Source organism: Panicum virgatum, chromosome 5N, assembly GCF_016808335.1.
Source record: "Panicum virgatum strain AP13 chromosome 5N, P.virgatum_v5, whole genome shotgun sequence".
NCBI classification, from domain to species: Eukaryota; Viridiplantae; Streptophyta; class Magnoliopsida; order Poales; family Poaceae; genus Panicum; species Panicum virgatum.
The window spans coordinates 16,372,467-16,385,791 of record NC_053149.1 but is presented as its reverse complement, the minus strand read 5'-3'; the positions used below and the strand labels follow the sequence as shown (position 1 = coordinate 16,385,791).

At 46.2% G+C, this 13,325-nt stretch overlaps 1 pseudogene; it reads left to right on the top strand.

Annotated features, from left to right (window-relative positions):
* LOC120674609 overlaps positions 1-13,325 on the top strand; it is a 61,438-nt pseudogene that overhangs the window by 34,042 nt on the left and 14,071 nt on the right.

Here is a 13,325-nt window from a genome sequence, read left to right as displayed (position 1 = left end):
TATTAAACCATAACACACCGTCACCATCCTGGTGAAAACATGCAGCCTTAGGATCATTTTCCATAAGCCTCTGCCTAATCTTCTCCATGCCAGCATTATTTTTCTGAGCCTCCACAATTCGATCCCGGAGTGTAGGTGTGAGAGTAATATTAGCAAGTGTGCCTTCAGATACAATGGCCAGATTTAATTTCTCCATTTTTTGACATAAGGTTACATGCACCGCTGTGGCTGAGATACAACTGCAACTGGCTTTGCGACTCAACGCATCAGCCACAACATTAGCCTTGCCCGGATGATAATGAATTTTCAGGTCATAATCCTTGATGAGTTCTAACCACCATCTCTGGCACAAATTCAGCTCGCTCTGGGTGAAAATATACTTAAGACTCTTGTGGTCAGAGTATATGTGAACAGGATTACCCAGAAGATAATGGCGCCAGATCTTTAATGCATGCACGACCGCTGCCAGCTCCAAATCATGAGTAGCATAATTCTCTTCATGCCGTCTGAGAGCTCTGGAGGCATAGGCAATCACTCGTTGATCCTGCATAAGGACGCAGCCTAGGCCCGTACCTGATGCATTACAACAAGTATTAATGGCCGAATAATATCCACCGAAAACAAACAGGGATGAGAACATAGTCGGGACCCGTACCTGATGCATCACAGTACACATCAAAAGCCCGGGTAATATCTGGCTGAGCGAGGACAGGGGCAGACGTCAGAAGCTTTCTCAAAGTCTGGAAGGCCTGCTCGCATTTGTCATCCCAAATAAACCTCACCCCTTTCTTGAGTAACTCAGTCATGGGCCTAGCAATTTTAGAGAACTCCGGTACAAACCGGCGATAATAGCCTGCTAGCCCAAGGAAACTCCGGATCTCTGAAACAGACTCTGGATCTTCCAATTCAGGACATCCTGAATCTTGCTAAATTTGGCATACAGCTTGTGCTCCCGCAGGCGCTGAAGCACAATGCGGAGATGCTCTGCATGCTCTTCCTCATTCTTGGAAAATATCAGAATGTCATCAATGAAAATCACGACGAACTTATCCAGCTCAGGCATGAATACCGAGTTCATGAGATACATAAAATGAGCAGGGGCATTGGTTAGCTCGAAAGACGTGACCAGATATTCATAAAGCCCGTATCTGGTGGAGAAAGCCGTCTTGGGAATATCTTCAGCTCTGATCTTTATCTGATAATAACCCGAGCAGAGATCAATTTTTGAAAATACCCGGGCCCCGAATAGCTGATCAAACAGGATGTCAATCCGGGGAAGTGGGTATTTATTCTTGATTGTGACGGCATTCAAAAGTCTATAATCCACACACAACCTGAGGCTTTCATCTATCTTTTTCACAAAGAGTGCAGGACATCCCCAAGGTGATGTGTTAGGACAGATATAGCCTTTATCAAGTAGTTCTTGTAATTGTTTCTTTAACTCCGCCAACTCATTGGGTGGCATCTAGTAAGGTCTTTGAGAAATTGGTGTCGTTCCCGGTTGCAACTCAATGGCAAACTCCACATCACGATCAGGTGGCATTCCATTCAAATCCTCCGGGAAGATGTCCGGATATTCGCATACCACGGGTATATCTGATAGCTTCTTGTCCTCGGCATGGTTCACCGTATGGACCAACGGGGTGGAGCTCGCGAGAGACAAAGTCATCAAACCATGGACAGGAGAATTAATGTGCACAGATGAAGAAACAGTGTCAAGAATAACTCCATGAACTTCCATCCAATTCATGCCGAGAATAATATACATCTTCTGGGTTGGCAACACTATAAGCTGGGTGGCAAAAATTTTCCCCTGTAACTGCAAGGGAACTTGTCTAACGAGTTGATTAGTAATCAAGTGCCCCCCGGGTGAGTGAATATTATATGGCCTGGATATGCTCTCCACTTCTAACCCCAGTCTGCTTATACATTCTTTGCTAATAAATGTGTGAGATGCCCCAGAATCAAATAGCACAGTAACGGGGTGTCCGTTAATAGAGAACGTACCCGACATCACTGGTGCTCCCTCAGCGATGGCCTCAAAAGTGGTATAGTGCACTTGTCCTGGTTTGAAATGAGCCACTTGCTGCTTCTGACTCTGCTGGCCGGACTGCTGGCCCTGCTTCGGTGGCATCGGACAGTTGCGTGCGAAATGTCCAGGCTGCCCATAGTTGTAGCACGGGAATAAATTGGGGCGCACCCCCAGCTGCTGCACCCATACTTTCTGCTCACCCTGCTGAGGAACAGGAGGTCTGGCTGTCCCCTGTGACGACGTGTACTGAGGGGGTCTGTATCCCCACTGCTGCTGTGGCTGGTGCTGAAAAGGGGCTCTCTGTGGGCCCGACTGTACTAGGCGGAACCTCTGAGGAGCACTGCCAGAAGATCCCACAGCCGGTGCCTTTCTCTTTTTCTCTGCCTTGTGAGCTAGATGGGCGTCCTCTTGAATGATAGCCCCGTTGACTAGCTCACTAAAACTGTCGAACCTGACCATTGCCAAGCGATCCTGGAGCTTGCTACTGAGCCCCTGCCTGAAACAGGCCTGCTTCTTCTCATCGGTGTCCACATGGTACCCGGCATACTGTGATAGAGTGTTGAAGGCTTGGGAATACTGTAGCACACTGTTATTGTCCTGCTTCAGGGCCAACAACTCTGTGAGCTTCCTTCTAATCACCCCCACTGGAATGTGATGTGCCCTGAAGGCTTCCTTGAATTGTGCCCAAGTGAACCGGGTATCCGCGGGGAACATTGCCACATGATTGTCCCACCATGTGCGTGCTGGGCCCCTAAGCTACTGAGCGGCAAATCCTGCCTTGTCCCTATCATTGTACGGGTACAGGGTGAATTTGGACTCGATAGTCCGAAGCTAGCTGTCTGCCTCTAGTGGTTCATCCGCCTTATGGAAGAGCGATGGTTGAGTAGCCAGGAACTCTGGACATCTAGGAGCAGGCGGCTGGTGGTGATGTTCAGGCTACAGTGCTCTACCTTGCACCACAAGCTCACGAAGGAGTGCCGTCTGCTCATCGCGCCCAGTGAGCATGGCCGCAATGGCCTGGGCCAGCTCAGGAGGGTTTGGTGGCTCTCCCATTCTGCATTCAACCATGATTGGTTAATTACATTTTTTGATTACTTAAGAAAAACCTTGACCGCAACTAATATCCGAATCATGGAAGAAATCGCCGAAAATCAATTATTTGAACACAACTTAGGGGTCTCTGTCTGTGCTCAACCGGTCAGACCGGTGCCTCCGACCGGTCAAACCGGTCTGCATGGCTCCGCATGGGCTCGACGTCGATCAACCAGTCAGACCGGTGGTCAAGACCGGTCAGACCGGTCCTTAACAGAAATAATTTTCCTAAGCCCCAACTGGGTACCAACCCTTAAACCAAAATATCAACTGATATTTGAAAACCATAATGCCACGATGCATGATATAATGCATGAACTCATATACCAACTTTCAAATGCAACCAAAAATCTAAATGTCATGATGCATGAGTGTCTTACGTAAATCTCTCAACCAAAACTAAACATCTATTACTACTCGAACTCAGACTACATATTAGTACGATCAACCCCCTCCCATATTAGTATACCACCCGATCCTAAGTCAGGACTCCATTTTTTTAATTTGTAATCTCTGAAAATTAGTCATGCTCGTACAACCCCCAGTGCGTTTCGGCTCTGATACCAGCTGTGACGGAACCGCCAAATTAAATCTCTAATTAAGCGTAATGGCTGTCATTTGAACACATCGGGCGCATTAGCTTAACGGCTTAATTTGGCGATCCTTTCTCAACCCACAGCCCGATCGAAACAACACCGATAGTCCCATGCGAAGGTGGGCGCAGATGGTACAAGCACGACTCGTTACATAAAAATACAAGAGTGTTCACGACACGAAACATTTAGTTTTACAAACCAAGTTCAAATACACAAATAATTTACAAGACTAACACTTACATAGACATGACTGAAGTCGAATACAAAGATCCTACAACTACTCTAGCTTACATCAGTTCTGATCCACCCTGACCGGTCAGACCGGTTCACCCAACCGGTCGAACCGGTCGGCACCCCGCTACCAACTCCACCGGTCAGACTGGTCCCACGGACCGGTCAGACCGGTCTACGCAAAACAGAAAGGCTGCACACTCAGCCCATAAGTGTACAACTCGACAGCGCCCTAACCTAAGGGTCCTGCTCCTCGACCTGCCACCCCTCTGCATCCCGGCGGATGAACTTGACACAACAGGGGCAGAAGTCGACGTCCGGGTGTCCTGTAATAATAAATGTGGCAACAAACCCTAAGTATTCTAATACTCAGCAAGGCTTACCCGAGCAGTGGGTATAACTTAGCCCACATAACTAGACATGCAAGTTTTCTATATAACTTAACTCACATCTATTATTTGCATAGACCCACTATAGCAATCATGGTGAGGCAAGCAAAAATAATTCCAAATGCTCAATATTTTATATATATGTATATAACTCACATTCTAACAATTTGCTACGATGCAGCAAAGAGATCAAGGCCCTCATAACCGCGAGACATGGTGAATCGATCCGATTTAACCTTGCAAGGTGGACCTAACTAACACGGCACGCATTTGCCCCGTCGGACTATACATGCCAACCATTCCCCTCCCTGCCTCGAACTACAGAACCGCCCCACCTGCATATAGTCAGCCGAGCCCTACGAGAGACCACCAAAAGTAAACATATGCATCCCGATTCTCCACGGCCACTCGACTCGCCCTAAGGGGTGGGTAGAAGTTCTGTACTTTCGAAGCAAAGCAGTACTCGGCTTACCGGTTTCGACTACCTCCTACTCCTGGCATGCGGTTAGTACAATTCAATCCCCGATTAGCACTGCCGACAACGACCGGTCCTTAATCGACTCAGACGGGGCTAAGGCACCCAGGAACCTTGTCTTGCGGCCATACCTATACATCCTCCCCGCCCAGTCTCACATCTCCATCTCCATTTCAATACTCAGGTACTATAATATCAGTGGACATAACCTATATCTCGCGAGTAACTGGATATCACTCGACTTCTATATATCCTATATCTCGCGAGTGACAAGAAGTCACTCGACTTCTACCGAGAACTCTTAAGCATAGCATTACTATCGTCCTATCATACTAGTATAAACTCAAGGAATCCTAGAGATCATGCAACTAGGGTTTCAACCAATTTCTATACGTGATGCACAAGTAATATATATATAGATTGTTATAATTTAAATTAATAGGTTGTGCTCCGGGGCTTGCCTTGCGTCTGTTGCTCAACACTGGGGTGAGTTGGGCCTTGGGCTGACTCCCCGCGAACCTCCTCCTGCGGGGCTTGCCCCTGCGGCTCCTGTGGCTCCGCAACCACCTCGTATACGACCTCCTCCGCCGCGGCTGCTACACATATGCATATGCATATGACATGAGAATATGTGCATGACTTATAAAAATTACTAGCAACTAATAGCCAAAACAATTTCTAACCGATTGTACCCACTACCCCGACTTTACACCCTCTCAGCCAACCCCCACCGGTCAGACCGGTCCTTCCGACCGGTCAGACCGGTCACACTAACCCAGCCGCATCACCGGTCAGACCGGTCCCTCCGACCGGTCAGACCGGTCCCAACCAGAACAGAAGCTAGAATCCATGACGCGGTGAAAATCATCCACCAATTCTAAAACCCTTCTAGGATCTAGTTCAGGGGTACACTAGGACGTATTTGACCGGAGGGAATCGATTACAACCATTTAGAACGAGAGATCGAGCCAAACCCTTGTTTACCTTGAGGTGAGCTCTACCTTACACCAAGAACTTGAATCCAAGCGACTCAAGGAAGGAACACAGGGAGTTGATGATCCTCCACGCCGATTGAAGCTTCCTTCAACCTCGGATCAAGTGGGAAGGGAGGGATTCGGATTCTAGGGTTTGGAGGAGAAATGAGAGGGGGAGAGCCTGAGCTCGGGCTGAGCACAGGGAGGGTGAGGGAGATGGTGGGGAGAAGAGAGAGAGTGATTTAAATGTTGTGGGGCCCAAAACCACCAACTCGGTTCAGACCGGTCAGACCGGTCGCCCATACCGGTCAGACCGGTCTGGGCTAAACTGGGCAGAATTTGTTAAAAAGTTTCCCTCCAGTGGTTTGTGGCGCTAATGACTGTAATTAGCCTTAATGAAAGGTAATTAACACCTGAGGTGTTACAGATACTACTTTGTGATCAATATCATTGCAAAAAGCAGTATAGTGATGGTGCATTACACATGACTTTTTTTTTAATTGGTGCTAGATGTTTCTACAATAATGATTCTGGAACCCGGGCCTGTCACTAATTTTATAATGTCTAGCCAGTATATTAACGACAAGGATACTCGCAGAATTGACTGGGGCAAAGTAAGTTATGGCCTTAGCGATACTGATGTTTTGCCCCGATAATTGCTAGTACTAAACAGTGACTAGTTGACAGCATTACTTTTATTTGAATATGTCATTCATCATTGACTACTTTCTTAGGCAAAGCGTACATTGAAGAATTTGAGGATCAAAACCACTCACATGAACTCTGAATTCAAGATTGTTGGTTTGAGTGAGAAGTCTTGTTTTGAACAGAAGTGAGACTAAAATATTCTTGGTTTCAATGTTTCAGCAGCTATGCCACCTCATGAGGTCTTACAACATTTTCTATTCTCTATCCAGGTTTCCTCTGAAGCAAAGAGATGATGGTAGCTCTGATACCGTGGAAGTTACGGTCTACGATTACTACCTTAAGCGTTGGGGTATAAAACTGAAAGATTCTGTTAGCTTCCCCTGCTTGAATGTGGGGAAGCCAAAGCGTCCGACATATATACCAATAGAGGTCAGTCAATATTGTTCAGCTTAACGTTTAAAGGAAAAGTCAGCATTGTTCTTGTTGTGCCATCATTGTTCAGCTAAAATATTTTTTTTCTTTCCTTTGCTAATTACATTTATGTTTCTGTGATTATCAGCTATGCAATCTGGTGTCGCTGCAAAGGTACACAAAGGCTCTGACAGTGCCACAACGGTCCTCGCTCGTCCAGAATTCCCGGCGTAACCCTAGTGAGATGAAGTCAGACTTGTCTGCCGTAAGTCCTGATGTCAAAAACTACCAGTTCACTTCCCTATCCTGTTTGATTAACTTTTTTAATGTTTAATATCAAGTCCAGGCTCTAAAACGCAGCAACTATAATTCCGACAGCACACTGCAGAAGTGTGGCATCTCAATAGCTCCAGAGCTTACTCAAGTTGATGGTAGAGTCCTTCATGCACCAAAGGTTTGTCAGAACTCAGCTACTGCCGGCTTTTCCCTGAATTTTTTTTTATGAGTTGGAGGTTTAGCTTTGCATATCTGATAAAATACTATCATATGTAGTTAAAAGCTGGGAATGGTCGAGATATTTTTGTGTCACATGGGAAGTGGAACTTCAACAACAACGTTAGTGAGCTCATGTTTTCATGTCAACACTCTTAATAATTTTCATGGTTGCGTTCAGCTGCCAGTAACCTTGCCAATTGTGTCCCCAGAGGCTCATTGGGGCTACAAAGGTAAACCAATGGGCAGTTGTTGATTTTTCTTCACATTGTAAGATTCCGGATCTTGTTCAACGCCTCATCCAATGCGGAAAAGCTAAGGGAATGGTATGTTCATTGTTCTACATCCCATCTTGCACCTTTCTGAAAAGTATGTCTTATTAGCCAGATTGATTTGCAGCAAATAGACCCTGTAGACGCGGTGATCTGGGAGAACCCCTAGAATGAGACAGGCGCCTGCACCAAACAGGGTGGACAACATATTTGACCAGTTAAAAAGAAGGTTTCCCAACCAGCCGCCAGCATTTCTACTGTGTGTTCTTCCTGAGAGGAAGAACTGCGACATTTATGGTTTGCTTCTCTAAAGATTGGGCTGACAAATTCCAAGTTTCATTACTGCTTCTAAGAGTATCAAAATGTTTATTCTTACTGTTCTTGTCAGGGCCATGGAAGCTGGCATGTCTTGTGAAATATGGCATTGTCACACAATGCTTGAGTCCTAAAAAAATTGACGATCAGTATCTAACCAATGTGCTTCTGAAAATAAACGCTAAGGTATTCCACACTGCTATCATTGATACTGTGACTATATATGGCTTTCTTTGGTTGTGCTTATCATATCTTACAATAACAATGGATCCTTTGAATCCTTGCCTATCTTTGTGTTGCTAATTAATCAGCTTGGCGGGTTGAACTCGTTGCTGGAAATGGAAGAGAAGCGTGCCATACCTCTCGTGTCACGAGTTGAAACCATGATCCTTGGCATGGATGTTTCCCATGGTTCACCACAACGTGATTTACCGTCCGTTGCTGCGGTAAATAGTACATTTTAGCCTCTTTTCTGCACTGTTTTTAGATGGAAGTGGCGTATGAAACTCAGTTGCACCTTCTAACTGATAATTTATAGGTTGTAAGTTCTTTGGAGTGGCCTTGCATATCAAAATACAGAGCTTCTGTCTGCACCCAGTCACCTAGGCTAGAGATGATTGACTCCTTGTTCAAGCGAGAGGGAAATAATGATCACGGCCTCATTAGGTAAGGTGTTAATATAGTTTTCACAAGTGCCTGCTAATGGGATGTTTTACAAATGTTGATATATGGGATCAAAATTATTTCAGGGAGTTAATAGAAGACTTCGCCAACAGCTGCGGAAAACTGCCGCAACAAATTATCATTTTCAGGTTAGCAGTCATAAGAAGTGGTTACAAATGTCAATTATGATGTTGTCTATTCATACATCATTCATATTTCAAATGAAAAAAAAATATGAAATATATTTTCCAATTTGCGTTGCTGTTTTGTTGCCTTGCTTCCTAGGGATGGAGTCAGTGAGGGCCAGTTTACTCAGGTGCTGAACATTGAGCTAGCGAAAATTATTGAGGTAAACATGCCTCCAATTATCCTGTCTGAACCCGGCCATCACATTCTGCTCGTTTTTTTATGATCTTGTGCTTCTGAATGACGATGGATGATGCAGGCATGCAAGTTTCTCCGAGACAATTGGTATCCCAAGTTCATGGTAACTGTGAGGGACCGAAACTGGCGACAAGAGGGGGGTGAATGGGAGCCGATCAAAATCACTTGAAATTTATCCGTCGGCCTATATCCCGAAAATCACCACAAGTCCTCGAACCTAGGATGAGATAGTAGCTATGGACTAGCTATCTCTAAGCAAAAAGCCCTAGGAAGAGAAACGGAAGCACTAAGAGAAAACTCCCCAAACAGCAGCTCTGCTGAGTCAGACCGGTCTGACCGCTAGCTCAGACCGGTCAGACCGGTTGGGCTGGAAATTGAAATTCCAGACCGGTCAGACCGGTTACCCAGACCGGTCAGACCGGTCGCTCCCAGACAGCCCGCAACCAAAACTCCAAATGGCAAATCTCGAGCAAACGAAGTCTAAATCCAACGAAACTTGGAGGATACATTCACACTTATCCCGTGAACATATCCCCAAGAGATCTCTCCCAAAAGATTAAAGGATCTTGATAATTTGGGGGAAGATCAAAGTGGATTGGGGTTTTCTCAAGAACACAAAAACTCCAATTCGTGTGAACTCGCGATTCCAGGGGGTTTGGCACTAGGCTAGATGCATCGGAATCGTCACAAAGAGTTCAACAAAGCACGAATTCAATGGGTTGTCTCCTCTAAACACAAAACACACCAAAAGAGGAGAATTCGAACCCAAAACGCAAAAGAGGAGGGAGAGGACGAGAACTCAGCACACAAAGGTGAATCTCAAACGAATTTCATTCATTAATCTCAGAGGAATTCACCTATACAAAGGCTAGAGCCTACAACACCATCATCCACCCTCTAGATTGGAGAGATTAGCTATAATCAAACCTTCCTTTGCGTTGGAGACCTTGGCCCTAACCTAGAGCAGGGGGAAGGGGAAGGAAAAACCGAAAAGGACTCAAGAGACTCGAAGCCCATGACCTGGAGAAGGGGCGACTTAAATACTCAGCTGCCGCGGCCAGAACGGTCAGACTGGTCCATGGGACCGGTCAAACCGGTCGGGTCTGCAGCAGCCCGCTGTACAGACTCAATCGACGGCAGAGTTTCTTTCTTCGACTCGAAGTCTTTGCTGCGATGCCACCACGTCGACGAAGTTTCGGTCCGCGGTTTTGGAGGGTCCGCGAACCCGGGTAGGTGGCCGGTTTTGAGAAAACCGCCAAAACTTCACGCGCGAGAAGATTCCTGCCTCGGCCTTCTGATGGCCCTAGACGCCGTTCCTGCCTCGGCCTTCTGATGGTCCTATACGCCGCTCGACGCCCGTCACCTCCTCGCCCGCAGCGAGGCCCTAGACGCCGTCGACGCCCGTCGCCTCTGTCAGTCCCGAGACCGACGCCCGTGCCTCCACGACTTGGCGTCTTCAACCGCCGTCCGTCTGCTTGGTTTTGTGGCGCAAACCAAGAAACCCGCCTTCCATCGCCGCTTGCGTCCTTGATCTAGGAGTGGACGCCACAGCTGCCACCCGGCCCGAGCTCCTCCACGGCAACTCTCCGTCGACACTCGATGCCCGTGTACCTGCAATCCAAAGACCAAGCGCACGATCACACCACACGGTTGACAATTCACTTATCACAAGCAGGTTAGAGTACTCTCATTCCTCAATCTCCCCCTTAATGAGTGCATTGTCAACACACCACCTGAAAACGGAGAAGTGATAAAATAGAAGCAAGAAAGTGAAGAACTCAAGCAAGTGACAAAAAGCCTAGAAAGTCAAGAATAGTCACTTGATCAAGCACAGATCGATTCCCTAAGGCAAGGGCAACGGCTCGACGCAATCGATCAAAAGCCAAAACATGACTCCTCAAAGACAGAGGTAACGCTCGACGCAGTCATGCTGGAAGTGGAGGGAAAACGAGGAAAACCAGGACCCAGAAACAAAGCAGACACTCCCCAAGCAAAGCTTTTCCCTCTCACAAGTGCAACTCTCCCCAAAATGATGCAAGATTCTCAAAAATCAAAATAAGTCTCCCAAAAATTCTCCCCCTTGTTGGCACATGCACACATCAAGCCTAAATAGACCTATAGCTCCCCCGGAAGCTGAGACTCCCCCTGAACAGATGCTATGCAATGAATGCAATGCAGGAGGTGTAAGTGAAAGCATTCAGGGATACAAGGATATGAGCAACATCTAGTCACAAGCACGTGTGCATCCATAAACAAGACCTGCATCTAGCTCAAAAGGGTATATCAAAATAGTCTAGAGCTAGGCAAGTTCAGTTTAGGAGAAATAAAAGCATCACCCATGATCTAGCACTAACAAGTAGGGAAAGAAAGACAGTGCTAATCAAACTCATACAGGTGAGCCAAAAACCACCAAAGCATGTTGCAAACATTCATTTTTCAATCAAATTATATCAAGCAATTCTTAAGGCCAGGGATTGAAAGCTTGTCATGCTTTACTTAGCAACGAGGACAAGCCTGTGCCAAAGACAATCAGAAGCTTAAGACACTCGTTTCAGTCATGCACAGCCTTGCCCGGGTTCTCACAAGTGCAAAGTGAGCCATCCCGAAAACTCGATCAGTGCGACAAGCAATCCCACCTAGATCTTTTCAATCCATTTCAAGAACAGTTCAAGCAATTTTAACAAATTTAGATCATTTCAAGTATGAATTGCTGAATGAAAGGCTACACTAGCATGAATAAGATAGCAAAGCATATCAACACTCCCTAACATGCTAGTAGCCAAGACAGGGTGATCATATTTTCATATTTTCAAATCAAAATAGCTTAACTCAGATGATGTCATATACACAGTGGAGCAAGCTATACATGATCAAATTTATCAACTTACACTAGCAGGCACTAGAAGATAATAGCAATGTATACAAAAATGCTAGTGCAAGTGAGGCAATGCAAAATGCAGAAATGTACAATGCATATGCACAATGCAACTACCAAACCTAGAAAACAAAGAGAAAAGCAAACAAGACCTACAAAGCTAACCAAGGAAAAGTCAGCGATCAAAAGGGGTAACAAACCCCAAGCTCCCCTCGCAAGCGAGCAAAGGTGTCCTGCTCAAGAGGTTTGGTTAGGATATCTGCGGTTTGCCTCTCTGAAGGGACATGGTTCAAGTCTATGTGGCCTCTCTCATGGTTATCTCGCAGGAAATGGAACCGGATATCTATGTGTTTGGTTCTGGAGTATAGGACAGGGTTCTTTGCAATGCTAATAGCGGACATGTTGTCTACAAAGATGGGAACCCTACCAAAACTCAATCCATAAACCTGCAAGGTTTGTTTCATCCAAAGGATCTGGGAGCAACAGCTAGCAGCAGCAACATACTCAGCTTCTGTGGAAGAACGCGCTACGCTAGCCTGCTTGCGAGAGTACCAAGACACCAAAGATGTACCGAGAAATTGACAAGTGCCGGATGTCGACTTGCGATCCAACCGACACCCACCGAAATCGGCATCAGAAAAGCCCACCAAAACCAGAGAAGAATCCGCAGAGTACCAAAGACCAAATTCAGGGGTGAATTTCAGATACCTGAAGATGCGTTTCACCACCTGCCTGTGGGAGGTGCGCGGAGAAGCCTGGTACCACGCACAGAGGCCGACGCCGAATTGAATGTCCGGTCGCGTCGCCGTCAGGTACAGGAGGGATCCGATCATGCTCCTGTACTCCTTCTGGTCCACTGCCTCGCCGTCCAAGTCCTCATCAAGCGCCGTCGATGTGCTGATCGGAGTTGGCTGAGGAGACAAGTCACTCATGTCGAACTTCCGCAGCAAGTCCCTCGTGTACTTGGCTTGATGGACGAACGTGCCTTGAGGAGTTTGCTTGATTTGCAGCCCGAGGAAGAACTGCAGCTCACCCATCATGCTCATCTCGAACTCCCTGGACATCTGCTCAGAAAACTTGGAAACAAGAGCGTGAGAAGAGCCACCAAATATAATATCATCCACGTATACTTGAACTAATAGAAAATCAGTGCCAGACCACATGAGGAACAAAGTTTTGTCAACACATCCCATTTTAAAACCTTGAGTAAGCAAGAAGGTTTTAAGCCTATCGTACCAAGCTCTAGGTGCATGTTTCAAACCATAAAGAGATTTCTGAAGTTTGTCAACACGGTTTAGAAACTTGGGATTTTCGAAACCAGGGGGTTGCTTTACATAAATCTCTTCTTCAATAAAACCATTCAAGAAGGCAGATTTCACATCCATTTGAAAAATTTTAAAACCCTTAGAAGCAGCAAATGCAAGAAAAATCTGAATCGCTTCCAAATGAGCAACAGGGGCAAAAGTTTCCTCAAAA